Below are 13,026 nucleotides of genomic sequence, written 5' to 3' on the forward strand. Positions count from 1 at the left end.
AAATTCAGATCCTGCCTCCCACCCCGACAGTTGATTTCTACCCTTGAAGGTATTAATCAAAACCTTGTTAGTTGAAAGTATCAGTTTCAAATCAGATAAAGCAAAACATAATTTCTTGACTCATTTGATGAAAAGTCAAGGGCCCACTGGGTTTAGTTTGGGCAAGCTGGGTTGAAGAGCTGAAGTAAAATCATTAAAACCAGACCTTGCTCTCCTTTCTTCCATTGACTTCATGGTCAGGCCCCCCAGGGAGGAGAGATGCTTTGGGGCTGATATCATCCTACTTGCCTGTAGCTCTGGTTGAAAGAGCAAATCAGATTATCTGGACCCAACACTGTACCCAGAGGAACTGTGTATGTGGTGTTCTTAAGCCTGGATCCATGGCACCTGAAAACAATAGATAAAGGGTCATTTTCTCAAGGAAATTATAGGGACTGGAAAAGTAAGATGTAACAGTAGCAGAGTGCTGTTACCAAAAAAGAGACTAGTCGGGGAATGAGGTCAACTCCATTTGGGTACCACACCAAAAGACACCTTTATATTAGTCTAGTGATATTTTTTTTGGTAAAGGATGATATGTTTAGCTAACTGATGGGAAAGGGAGACAGGAGTTAGCAAGGGTAGGCATCTTATTTACTTTTTACAACTGTTAGCTGATTCTGTCCTTGTTCTTTAAATGAGAAAACTGAGGTATGGAGATGTACAGTAACTTGCCATCAGTCTCACAACTACTGAGGGACAAAGGCAGCCCTGGTACCCTGAGCTTCAAAGTCTGAAGTTCATGTCAATTTCCCTCACCATGAGGTTCAGGAAGATGGTAATTGAATGTGGACAACATTGGATGCAGTTGACACTGACTGCAGGCAACGTGGGGAAAGTGGAAAGGTGCTATTGAGAAGGGGGCAGCTGTATTGTCTACCCGTAATGTGTGTCACAAACTAAACCTTGTCTGCAGGACCAGGATGCTGTCCTGAAAGGTAAAAAACATTCTTTTACACTGCATAGAAGGGAAGCCCTTGATAATCCAGGAAATTAATTAAAAAGTGGTATTAGGATATTTTTATATCACATAATTTCCCTTTGATCTCTGAAGAAACTGTATTTCTGTCCTTATCAACTCATTTAGAAACCTGTATGTAAAGGATATAAAATGGGATGAAAATTTAAAATTGAAAGAATAACTAAGTTGTCTTCTGTCCTCAGTCAACTTCCTGGAAGCTTTTCTAAGGAGCAAATGCAGATGTACATGTTACACAAAATGTTTTATTCAGAGATGCAGACTCTTCTTGCTTTGCTTCCCTGCTTAGGTTATCTGAAAACATGCAGTCTCCCTTGGTACTTTGAACTCCCTCTCGGCATTAAACAATTTCCATGGAAACTGGGGCTAAAGAGAATATCTCAAAACTCATTACTCATTATGCCACTTAAACAAGATTTTTAATTTCCCTTGTTCTCCCTTTTGTTACATAGTCAATAACTGCTGCTGCTGCTGCTCCTGCTGCTGCTGCTAAGTCGCTTCAGTCAATAACTACCAACACATATTTCTTAATGATGCAACTCCCGGACAAGTCTGGAAAATGGTGTCTGACTAAGCTACAAAGATTCCTACTTACAGAGACTACAACATCTGTTTTTAAAAAGATTCTTTGCATCTCAGAAAATGCACCTAAATATTTTCAGTGTAGCTTAGCCTTTTAGCCACAGAAGGAAAATCCTATGCTGAGATTCCAGAATTGTTCTTTGTCTTGGTAATCTTCCAGCATGTGTTTTTACTCTTCCAAATGCCACATCAGAGTCACAGATGGCAGCATGATTTGAGCAGGTTTGAGCTTCTGTTTTTTTAATCCAAATCCTAAATTAGATGGAAGTCAATATTCACCTCTCAGCCTCCCCCATCCGTATCCTCCCTTTCCTGATTCTCATTGTTTTCATCTCACTGAGCTTTCAATTTTTGAACTCTTAGTAATTTTTTACCAGCACAATTAAAACATCAGAGTCACAGTAAAGTCAATACCATTTCCCAGCACACTTCTTGTTTCAATCTGTACTCCAAATCTAAACTAATTGAGGTTATCAGGTGGATGCTAGTTTGGCCTGCTTAAAAAGGTAGATATAATGTTGATAGTAGGTTTGGACTTGGAGTTTAAAAATGAAAATACTACATTTTAGGTTGTTTCTGCTACTGCTACTGCTAAGTCACTTCAGTCGTGTCCGACTCTGTGCAACCCCATAGACAGCAGCCCACCAGGCTCCTCCGTCCCTGGGATTCTCCAGGCAAGAACACTGGAGTGGGTTGCCATTTCCTTCTCCCATACATGAAAGTGAAAAATGAAAGGGAAGTCGCTCAGTCGTATCCGACTCTTAGCGACCCCATGGACTGCGGCCTACCAGGCTCCTTCGTTCACAGGATTTTCCAGGCAAGAGTACTGGAGTGGGGTACCATTGCCTTCTCCGAGGTTGTTTCTACATAGCATAAAATATACCTCAAATATCCAAACTTTTGGCTTAGGATTTTTTTTCCCATTTTCCACTTTTTATCTAGATGCTTGATATTATTTAGATGTGACTTTAAATCTTAAAACTACAAGTTGCATATACATTTCATGTATATTCAAAGATGTTAATGTACCAAACTTCAATGACATATAAATATTAACTCCTAACCAAAAATATGAAAATCATGTATGATCTTAAATTTTAACTTCTTTTACAATTCAATAGAAATGTATTGACTGTCTCCACATGAAATGCACTGGTCTGAGAATCTGAGGGATACAGTGATAAGTATAAAGGGATCTGCTTTCAACCTAATGTGTGTAACGCTCTGTTTAGTTGGTTGACCCAAACATATTGTTACAGGATACATTGCTGTAAAAGATCTCTGCTTACAGTTGCCATTGATTTCTCTTCTGTTTTGCTACCAGTTTCCATAACATTTATGCACTGTAACATGCGATTCTGAGCTTGCTTTAATGAACCAACTCATTACAAACACCTACTATGTTCTAGACTTTGAACATGGCACTGAGGACAGAGAGAAAGTCATATCCTTACTCAGAAGATATATACAGTCTAATAGACAAGTCTTCCAAATAAATCCACCAGTAACAGTGAAGTATGGAATGAGCCATGGAGGCATGTACATGGAGTTCTTGGAGCACTGTACTTATATTTTTATGTTCTTTTCTACTTAGTTTCCAGATCTCATTCCTTCTCCCTGCTAACTCCTCTACCTCTTACCCTCTGGGTCTTTTTTTTTTAATGTCCTCTAAAAAAAACAGACCCTGGAAGAGCCCAAATCATATAGACCTTGAAATCTGGCCCCACCATTGACAAATTGTGTGTTCTTGGATAAACTGTTTTAACTTCTCTGAGTCGGACTTTCTCTTTCTGTGAGATGAGATGTTATAACACATTGCATATATTTGATGCAAAAGTAAATGAAAGGAACCCACGTCAGGTGCCTAGCAAAAAGCCTGAGCAGCACAGATGTGAGTATTCTCCCCCGCATGCTACAGTTTAAATGACCTCATGCATCACATCTCTTGTCGGCCTTTTTAGTGAAGTTGACTAATAATGATGACAGCCAAGACTAAGGAGGCATGTGCAATGAGCCAAGCATCCTTGATGTGTCATCTCATTTCAGTCTCACAATCACCCATCGAGAGACCCAGGCTAGCAACCTGGGTCTAGCAACCTAGAGAGCCAGGCTAGCAACCTAGAGAGCCCAGTCAAGCAACCCAACTTTCTGGTTCCCATCATGACCAGCACATTGCTCCTCCCATGCTTCCCTAGTGCTACTATATCTATGAGCAGCCCAGCCTCCCAATCGCTTTCTAACTTATTTGCAGCCTGAGAGATCCATACTGCCTTTTCTGACTGCACACCATACCCATCACTCCAATCTGAGTCCTACTGAATCACCAGTATTACACAGGAAGGAAGAATATCTAGGCACATGGCCATAAGGAAGACCGTTTTGCTAAGGTTTCCTTCTCCACAGTCTTTTCCTGTTTCCTTTTCAAAATTTCCTGAGCCAAATGCTCCCCAACTGTTGCAACCAACCTTGTAATCAAATTCTGCCAAAATGCTACTTGGATGAGTTAGGCACATCGAAACCCTTTAACCCTTTCCTGTCTGCTCCTTGCAGTTTATTCTTACCTGGGAAGAAGAAAATTTGCCATTTAACTGTATACTACAGGGTAAAGCAAAATCAATGTCATTAACAAAAGTATGTGCTTCAGTCATGTCAGATTCTGGGACACCCTATGGACTGTAGCCTGCCAGGCTCCTTTGACCGTGGGATTTCCCAGGCAAGAATACTGAAATGGGTTGACATCTCCTTCTCCAGGGGACCTTCCTGACCCAGGGATTGAACTCTCCTCTCTTAGATCTCCGGCATTGCAGGCAGGTTCTTTACCACTAGCGCCACCTGGGAAGCCCAAGAAAAGTACAAGGTACTTCAATAAAACAGACCTCACAGAATCTCAAGGTACCCATGCCTGGCTTCTCACAATGTCCTTCATTAACTACATGACAAGGAATTTAAGTAAGGAGATTCCTAATAGCCTGCCAACAATTTCTTATTGGTTACCCATCTGTTTTGCTTCCTGAAGCATTTATTCTATTTCCATTTCCCTTTTCTTTATGGAAAAGCTACAAATCTATGAACACACAGTGAGCCCCTGCATGCAGGAAAGGAAAGACTGGCTAGAAACTCCCTGGATTCTTCAATCTGTGGCAAGCTTTATCATACACTTGTGCCAGAAGCCAAATGGCTAGTTTTGTAATGAAAGCTCTTAGCAGGTAGAGGGTAGAGAAGGGGCAAGATTAGTAACCAATCAATATCATTACAATTCAAAAGTGTAAAGACCTTTCTGAATAAAAACTGCATATTTATCTATTCGGTTCATGGTTCTTGGAGGAGATTTACATGGGGAGTCGATACCTGTAAAGGTGTACAAACAGAGCTATTTTCAGGGTAGCTTGATAGAAGGTCCATTGTTTATACCAATAATTTGTAAGTCCAATACATTTGAAATTAATATATTCTCAGTCCTTTTGCTTCAGGATGTTGTGTTAGTCAGTACATAACCTTTCTTTCATCAGCGTCTTACTGTCATCTGAAAATCCGAAGAAATTTTATTTGTACCACAGTCTATCTTTGACAAGTTTCTTACAAGTTTCTTAACTTTCTCAATAAAAGATCACACCCATTTTAATTTGTTTTATAAATTCTTTTTAATGTATTAATGAAATAAAATCATCTACTTTTAACTTGGCATTAGTATAGTACTCATTATACTCATCTTTTGTCTAATAATGAAATAAGTTCAATAATAGAGTTGCTATGCATATAAAAGCTAAGAATTCACCAAAGCAGATCAAACTCATTAAAAAAATAATCTGAAATATTTTCTTCAGCTGGTCTTTCCTAATTCCATAATTTCACCTCCTCTGTTTTGTTGCTCAAGACAGAAACATAGGAAACTTTCTCTCTCTTTCCCCCTCCAGTTCATGCCCCCTACTTCATCAAGGTCTATTGATTGCATCTCTTAAAAATCTGTTTTTATCAACCTCTCACCATCCTTCTTGCTACAAGCTAGTCTAACACAAGACTTGTAATCACAAGAACTATTAACTGGTCATCCAAATCCTCTTTGTCATTTTGCTTCCTTTACTCTCCAAACTGCCGCCAAAGTTAATCTAAGAAAAATCTCAATCTTTTGTGGCATTCCTCTTCTTAGAACCCTTCAGTGGCTTTCCGTGTCTCTCATGCATGTTAGTCACTCAGTCATGTCCAGCTCTTCGTGACCCCATAGACTATAGCCCCCACCAGGTTCCTCTGTCCATGGAATTCTCCAGGCAAGAATACTGGAGTGGGTTGCCATGTCTCTCGTGATCACTGTTTAATATGGTCTAGTAGCCCCACATATGGAGAAGGCAATGGCACCCCACTCCAGTACTCTTGCCTGGAAAACCCCATGGATGGAGGAGCCTGGTGGGCTGCAGTCCACGGGGTCGCTAGGAGTGGGACACGACTGAGCGACTTCCCTTTCAATTTTCACTTTCTTGCATTGGAGAAGGAAATGGCAACCCACTCCAGTGTTCTTGCCTGGAGAATCCCAGGGACAGGGAGCCTGGTGGGCTGCCGTCTATGGGGTCGCACAGAGTCGGACACGACTGAAGCAACTTAGCAGCAGCAGCTGCAGCCCCACATAACCTGAAGACTGACTTTACTTGCTCCTCTGCCCCAGCCATTCTGTCCCTTATGTTCCTATTGTAGCCACACTAGCTGATCCAGCCGCTTTTCTACCTCAGAATATTTCCACATATGTTTCACTGCCTGGAACACTCTCCCATCCTCCCTCCTATGTCCCCTTAACCAAGCTAACTTGTATTTATCCTGCAGATAACAGCTGAAAAAATCATTCAAGGAATAAATTACTCCCCACTCTACCTCACCCACACACACATTCCCAACTAGGCCCTAGTTCTGTTTCAAGTTAGCCTGCATTCTTCCATTATAAACTGGTCAATTTATTAATGCAACAATCACTTGTTTAAAATGCATTTTCTCTGTGAGAGTGATAATAGGTAAGAATATTAACCAACAAATCCAGATGTGCAAATTCCACCCTGCTTAACTGACTTACATCTAAATTCCACCAATCTGAAAGAATTTGTATCCCAATAATTAATTCTGGGCTTTGTCCTTCTTTCTCTAGTGCCATATAAAAATTTAAGTGAGGTATCTTATTCTGTCCCAAGGCACTGCAGAGGCCTATCCAGCCTTCAGTGCACATTGGTTATTGCAGAAAAGCCCGTTTTTTCTTCCTGCATTGTGTCACATGGCCTTCATCTGTTCTGTGCTACACATGAGACCTTGGGAATTTTTTACTGGGACTGGTGAGAGCGCCATGGTCCAGGGCCAGCCTCTCTGGATACTCTTCAAGTCTTGCCATGAACAAGAGTGCTACCAAGGAATAAGGGCAGGACAGTTTTGTTGGCAGACCTGGCAGCCTCTGTTCCCACCATGGTCTGAGACATCTCTGTCCTTTCTTAGTGGGGAAAGTCTTCCTCTATTCTCACTTCTCCATTCTTTGTGAAACCAGTCTTTTAGAAAAGAAAAAGGAGGATTTCCTACTTTCTGCTTTGCAAAAAACAAAAACAAAAAACCTTGAGGCAAGAAACACAAGTTATCTGCTTAAAATAAAAAGAAAGAGGATAAAATACAGGAGGAAAGAGCACACAAAATAACGTTCAGAGACAATTCATTAAGTCAGTCCTTGATCATAGAATGTGCTCAACATATATATCTATTGAAAGAACAAATGGATTTGAACCATTAACTCTCAATTTTCATATGTATTTTGTGTTTATTCAAACATATTAAGAAACCTGCTTGTATGTATTGGGTTGGCCAAAAGTTTGTTTGGGTTTTTCCATAAAGTGTTACACAAAAATCTGAACGAAATTTTGGCCAACCCAATATATGAAGAGAGAAGTGCAAGCTGACTTTTATAGGCAACAAGGAGGCAGCCTCTCTAGTCTGTGTACTACGCATCACAATGCGATATTCAGCTCCAATATTCAGCTCCAGCTCCAGGCCAACTGTGCACTTAGAGAAAGAAGAGAAAATGACTATGTGTTATGAGAGAGTTCCCTATGAAGCTCATGGACATGAAGCTCAGGACATGTTTTCCATAGGTTAATAACAACCTATCTTGCCCTCCACAGGGCTTCCCTGCTGGTTCAATGATAAAGAATCCGCCCGCAATGCAGGAGATGTGGGTTCGATTCCTGGATCAGGAAGATCCCTGAAGAAGGAAATGGCAATCCACTGCTGTATTCTTGCCTGGGAAATCCCATGGAGATAGGAGGCTGGCAGGCTACATTCCATGGGGTCGCAAGAGAAGCAGACACAATTTAGTGACTAAGCCAGCCAGCCAGCCAGCTTCCCCTACAAAGGTAGAATGAACTCCAAAAGACCCTTTAGCACATGTAAAGCATAACAGAGTACTTTGGGTATAGTCTGAGTTTAAATCAGGCAGACAGTAACAAATTACATACTGTGGTACTTAGATAACTTTACTCTTGAATGGGTAAAACATTTCACTTCCCTCTCCCAAAGCTGAACTAAGTTTTGGAAAAGGAGATTTATCATTATCCTTTATAAAGGTCTCAGAGAGAGAGAGAGAGAGATTGCTTTTGAAATACTTCTTCAGCTGGATTTCTTCTTATTTTTCCAGAAGAAATTCAGCAATTGGGCTATGCTTGCAAAAATTTCATTCAACTCTCTAAGGCTGCATACCATCTAATATATGGTTGGTGCTTAAGAATATCAAAATAAAGAATAATTCCTGGGAATTGAGCTCTCCCTTAGCAAAGAATATCTGGATTTTGCAAAACGTGTTTTGTTCCTGCAGCACTGAAGCCAGTCTGGACTTTGGCAAGGCACCTGTCTTACAGGACTGGCTCTTTTTGAAACAAACCCCCAAGCTCCAGGAAGCACATTTGCTCGAATTTAAGTGGGCTGCAATTCAAGTAATTTGGTCCCTTGCCACTCTGTGACGATCTTGTTTCTGTTTCTGCACTCTTTCTACAGCTCTCCTTCCCCTCTGGACCTAAAGAATGATTCCATCATTTCATCTGCACTTTCAGAAATCCAGTTCCCTTTTCATATCCTGTCTTTGGCTCACATGCCGCCTCCTATCCCATTATCTCCATAGAGTGAGAATCTTATAGAGTCTTCTCTCTTGTATCAGATCCATATTTGGACTTCAAAGATATCCCTAACCATTCACAGCCCAGCTCCATGAGCTCCAGTCCCATATGACAGGTAAGGTCATATTACCCTGTCTCAGAATTTGAATCTTTATCAAAGATTACTAATACTGGATTTATAGTTTTAAAAGAATCTCAGAATTGAAAGATATAGGGCCAACCTGATACAGATACTCAGGTCATTGTGTGTGCATGTTCAGTTGCTCAGTCATGTCTGACTCTTTGCGACTTCGTGGACCGTAGCCTGCTAGGCTCCTCCATCCATGGGATTCTCCAGCAAGAATACTGGAGGACATTGCTGTTTCCTTCTCCAGTGTACCTTCCCAAGCCAGAAATCAAACCTGGGTCTCCTGCATTGCAAGCAGATTCTTCACCATCTGAGCCACCAGGAAAGATATGCGGGTCATTATTTGTATCTAAATCATTTCAGTCATTGGGAGAGCCAGTTCTTCAACCAAGATATTTAGCCTCTTTAAATAAACTCCTTCATTGAATATTCAAGCTAGTGGCCAATCAAGCTATTGTGGCACAACTCTAAGGACCAGCCAGGAAAATCCTGTTATTCTTTCATTCTAAGAATACAGGATACATTTTTCCACAAGGCAATTCAGGTTCTTAACAAATGTATATATGCAGAGTCATTGGATCTTACGAGCCAGTCAACAAGTAGAGGCATGTCCTTGGCCTCCTCTCTATACGGGAGTATACTTTCTGGTGTTACAGAAGCTGTTTCTCTACACAATTATCAGGGAAATGCCAAGACTCACACTTACCAGATGAACACTGCCACATTGCATAAACCATATGATGAATGAGAATAAAATCAGGTCACAGAGCATTATTAGGGAAAAAAACATCAATGTATCCAATCATAAGATTACAGCCAAGCATGCTGTCATAAGTCAGCAACTCTAATGGCAATAGCAAGTCTATTTTGTTGCCCATGTACATGAAGGCCAGTATGCTATGAGACTGATACTCACCCAGAAGTGCTCTCTATGGGTGCTTGCCTTACCTCTAGCCTCACCATCCTTCTATCCAACCCAGACCACCTGACCTACCTTTAGCTTCAAACCTGTTCCATCATCAGAAACCAGCCCCAGCTTCAGAGACAAGGAATTTAAGAAGTTCTAGGCAATGGCAACCCACTCCAGTTCTCTTGCCTGGAAAATCCATGGACGGAGGAGCCTGGTAGGCTGCAGTCCATGGGGTCACGAAGAGTCGGACACGATTGAGTGACTTCACTTTCACTTTTACTTTCATGCATTGGAGAAGGCAATGGCAACCCACTCCAGTGTTCTTGCCTGGAGAATCCCAGGGACGGGGGAGCCTGGTGGGCTGCCGTCTATGGGGTCGCACAGAGTCGGACACGACTGAAGCAACTTAGCAGTAGCAGCAGCAGCAACAGCAGGTGAATATTTGGCTTGACACTCATACCATTCCAGCCCTGATCTCCCCTCATAGACACACATCCACAATTGCATCTTGGGAGCAGGTGGCTCAGTGGGGAAATAAACTGCCTGCAATGCAGGAGACGCTGGAGATAAGGGTTTGATTCCTGGGTTGGGAAGATCCATGGAGAAGGGCACGGCAAACCACTCCAGTATTCTTGCCTGGAGAATCCCATGGACAGAGGAGCCTGGTGGGCTACAATCCACAGGTCGCAAAGAGTCAGACAGGACTGAAGTGACTGAGCAGCAGCACTCACTCAAATTTCACAAAAGCATAGCTTTTGAAATAAGACAGGAATAAGTTCTAATTCTATTTCTATGGGGAAGTTTTCACACGACTTCTCTGTAAAATAAAAATTAGGCCTGTACTTGCAGAATTGTTTTAAGTGTTGCCTGAGATGGCAAATGTGAAATTATCTAGCAGAGTCTAGCACATGGGAGATGTTTAACTTGTTGCTTTTTAAAATTCCCATACTACAATTCTGAAGTTTTCCTCTAGTTTTAGTTTGCGATCTTGCTTGTCAAAATTTTCAATATTTCACTTCAAAAATTTAAGCATTCTAATTAGGCATCTATTCTTCTATACGTACACTATCCAAATATGGTACCATATATTTAAATATGGCTATTTATATATAAATAGTATTCACTTATTTTAAAGAAAATTATTTAGTTCCTCAGTTGCTGTCACCATATTTCAAGTGTCCAATGACCACATATAACTAGTGGCTACTGTACTCAATGATACAAGTAGAGAACACTGCCATCATGGCAAAAAATTCTATTAGACAGTACTGGCATAGACAATATCTAAGGAACTTATTAATATGTTTAATTACTTAGCTCTGAAACATTTCATAACCTTTTTCTTATGTCAAAAAAATGATAGATGCTTATTATGGTCACATGATAAATAAGATTTTCAGTTTTGTGCCTTATAAGTCTTAGGCTAAGAAATCAGTGCATAAAAGGAATTAACCTCAAACTTAACTGACCTTTGGAAATAGAAATCACATTAAATATCCTTGAAAGACTTTTGAAATATTTTCCCTCAAAAATCTGAGTTGAACTAATTATTTTCAAAGACTGGATATCAGAGGAGTCTAATATCTAATATTTTATGCCCAAGTTAATAAATAGCATCCTAATATTGACTCATGAGAAATCATTTATTTCAATGTCTTTATATGATATGATTCTTTGACGATTTGAAGTGAAACAGTAACCACACAAGGAATTCCCAGGTTCCCAATCTTTTACTGCTGATAGCTTCTTATTGCTAGTTTCCAAGAGGCCACAGACTACCCTTCAAGAAAATTCTCCCTTTTATTTTACTAGGAACTCCTTATTCATAGTGGTCTACCAGCTTTGAGTGAAAAATGACCTCATTTAATAGGGAAAATCATGTGGCATAAAATCTTATTCCCTCTTTCAATCCGCAAGTATTGTTGAGTCCTTGCTATTAGATGTTGGCTAGACGCTGGAGATATAGTGATGAACAAAGAAACATGTCCCTTTTTACAGTGTTTATAGATGAATATTCTAATTTGGCCTGACTTAGATTAATAAAATTATGAGAATTTTTAGTTGCTTTAATTTCTCACCCTGAGACTATATGGTTTATTTTTCCATTGTCAAGTGTATGGAAAAAGGGACATTCTGTTCCACAAACATCTTCATGATCAAGTCAAAATTATATTCTCCAAAGCCATCCAATCCTGGTCTGACTTAACCAGCCACCAACTCAACCTAAGTCACCAAGATGGCAAATATGTTTCACCTCATAAACCAACTGCAGTTAATTGATGTACGTATCTGAGCTATTCTGAGAAGCTGTAATGGAAAAGACACGGAGGTCAGACTTAATGAAGTGAGGGGAGTGTTGTGATCTATTAGTAATATCTTCCATGGGCTTAAGGAATTAGCATATGACAAATATGCCCAGTTACTTGTAATACCTCGGGTGGAGGGAGAAATGAGAGGGGTGGTGGGAGGAAGCATTATCCCAGAGCAAGACAAGTAAGGGCAGACATAGAAGTCCACAAAAGCATCAAGGTTAGATGACTTGTCTTTGAATAGCCATGCTTCTTTGCTGGCTCTCAATCTAAATTAAAGTCTTATTCTTTCTACTATAAGCTGCTCTAAAAAATCTCCCTTTCTCTTCCAAAATTTTTCTTAACCAAGACATTTATTCACATATAAATTGTTTTATTATCATTCCATTAAACTTGACAATATTAAAATTCAACTCTAAATTTCATGGGTTCTTTATTTTGTTGCTGTTTTGTCACTAAGTCGTGTCTGACACTTTTGTAACCCCATGGAGTGTAGCCTACTAGGCTCCTCTGTCCATGGGATTTCCCAGGTAAGAATACTGGAGTGGTTGCCATTTCCTTCTCCAGGGGATCTTCCCGACCCAGGGATCAAACCCACATCTCCTGCACTGGCAGGAAGATTCTTTACCACTGAGTGACCAGGAAAGCCATTCTTCATCTACAGAAAACTAAATTTCATAATTAACAATAAAATGAAATAGAGGAAAATAAAGAAATAGAGGAAAACAACAGAATGGGAAAGACTAGAAATTTCTTCAAGAAAATTAGAGATACCAAGGGAACATTTCAAGCAAAGATGGGCTCAATAAAGGACAGAAATGGTGTGGACCTAACAGAAGCAGGAGATATCAAGAAGAGGTGGCGAGAATACACAGAAGAACTATACAGAAAAGATCTTCATGACCCAGATAATCATAATGGTGTGATCACTCACCTAGAGCCAGACATCTTGG

Source organism: Capra hircus, chromosome 3, assembly GCF_001704415.2.
Source record: "Capra hircus breed San Clemente chromosome 3, ASM170441v1, whole genome shotgun sequence".
NCBI lineage: Eukaryota > Metazoa > Chordata > Mammalia > Artiodactyla > Bovidae > Capra > Capra hircus.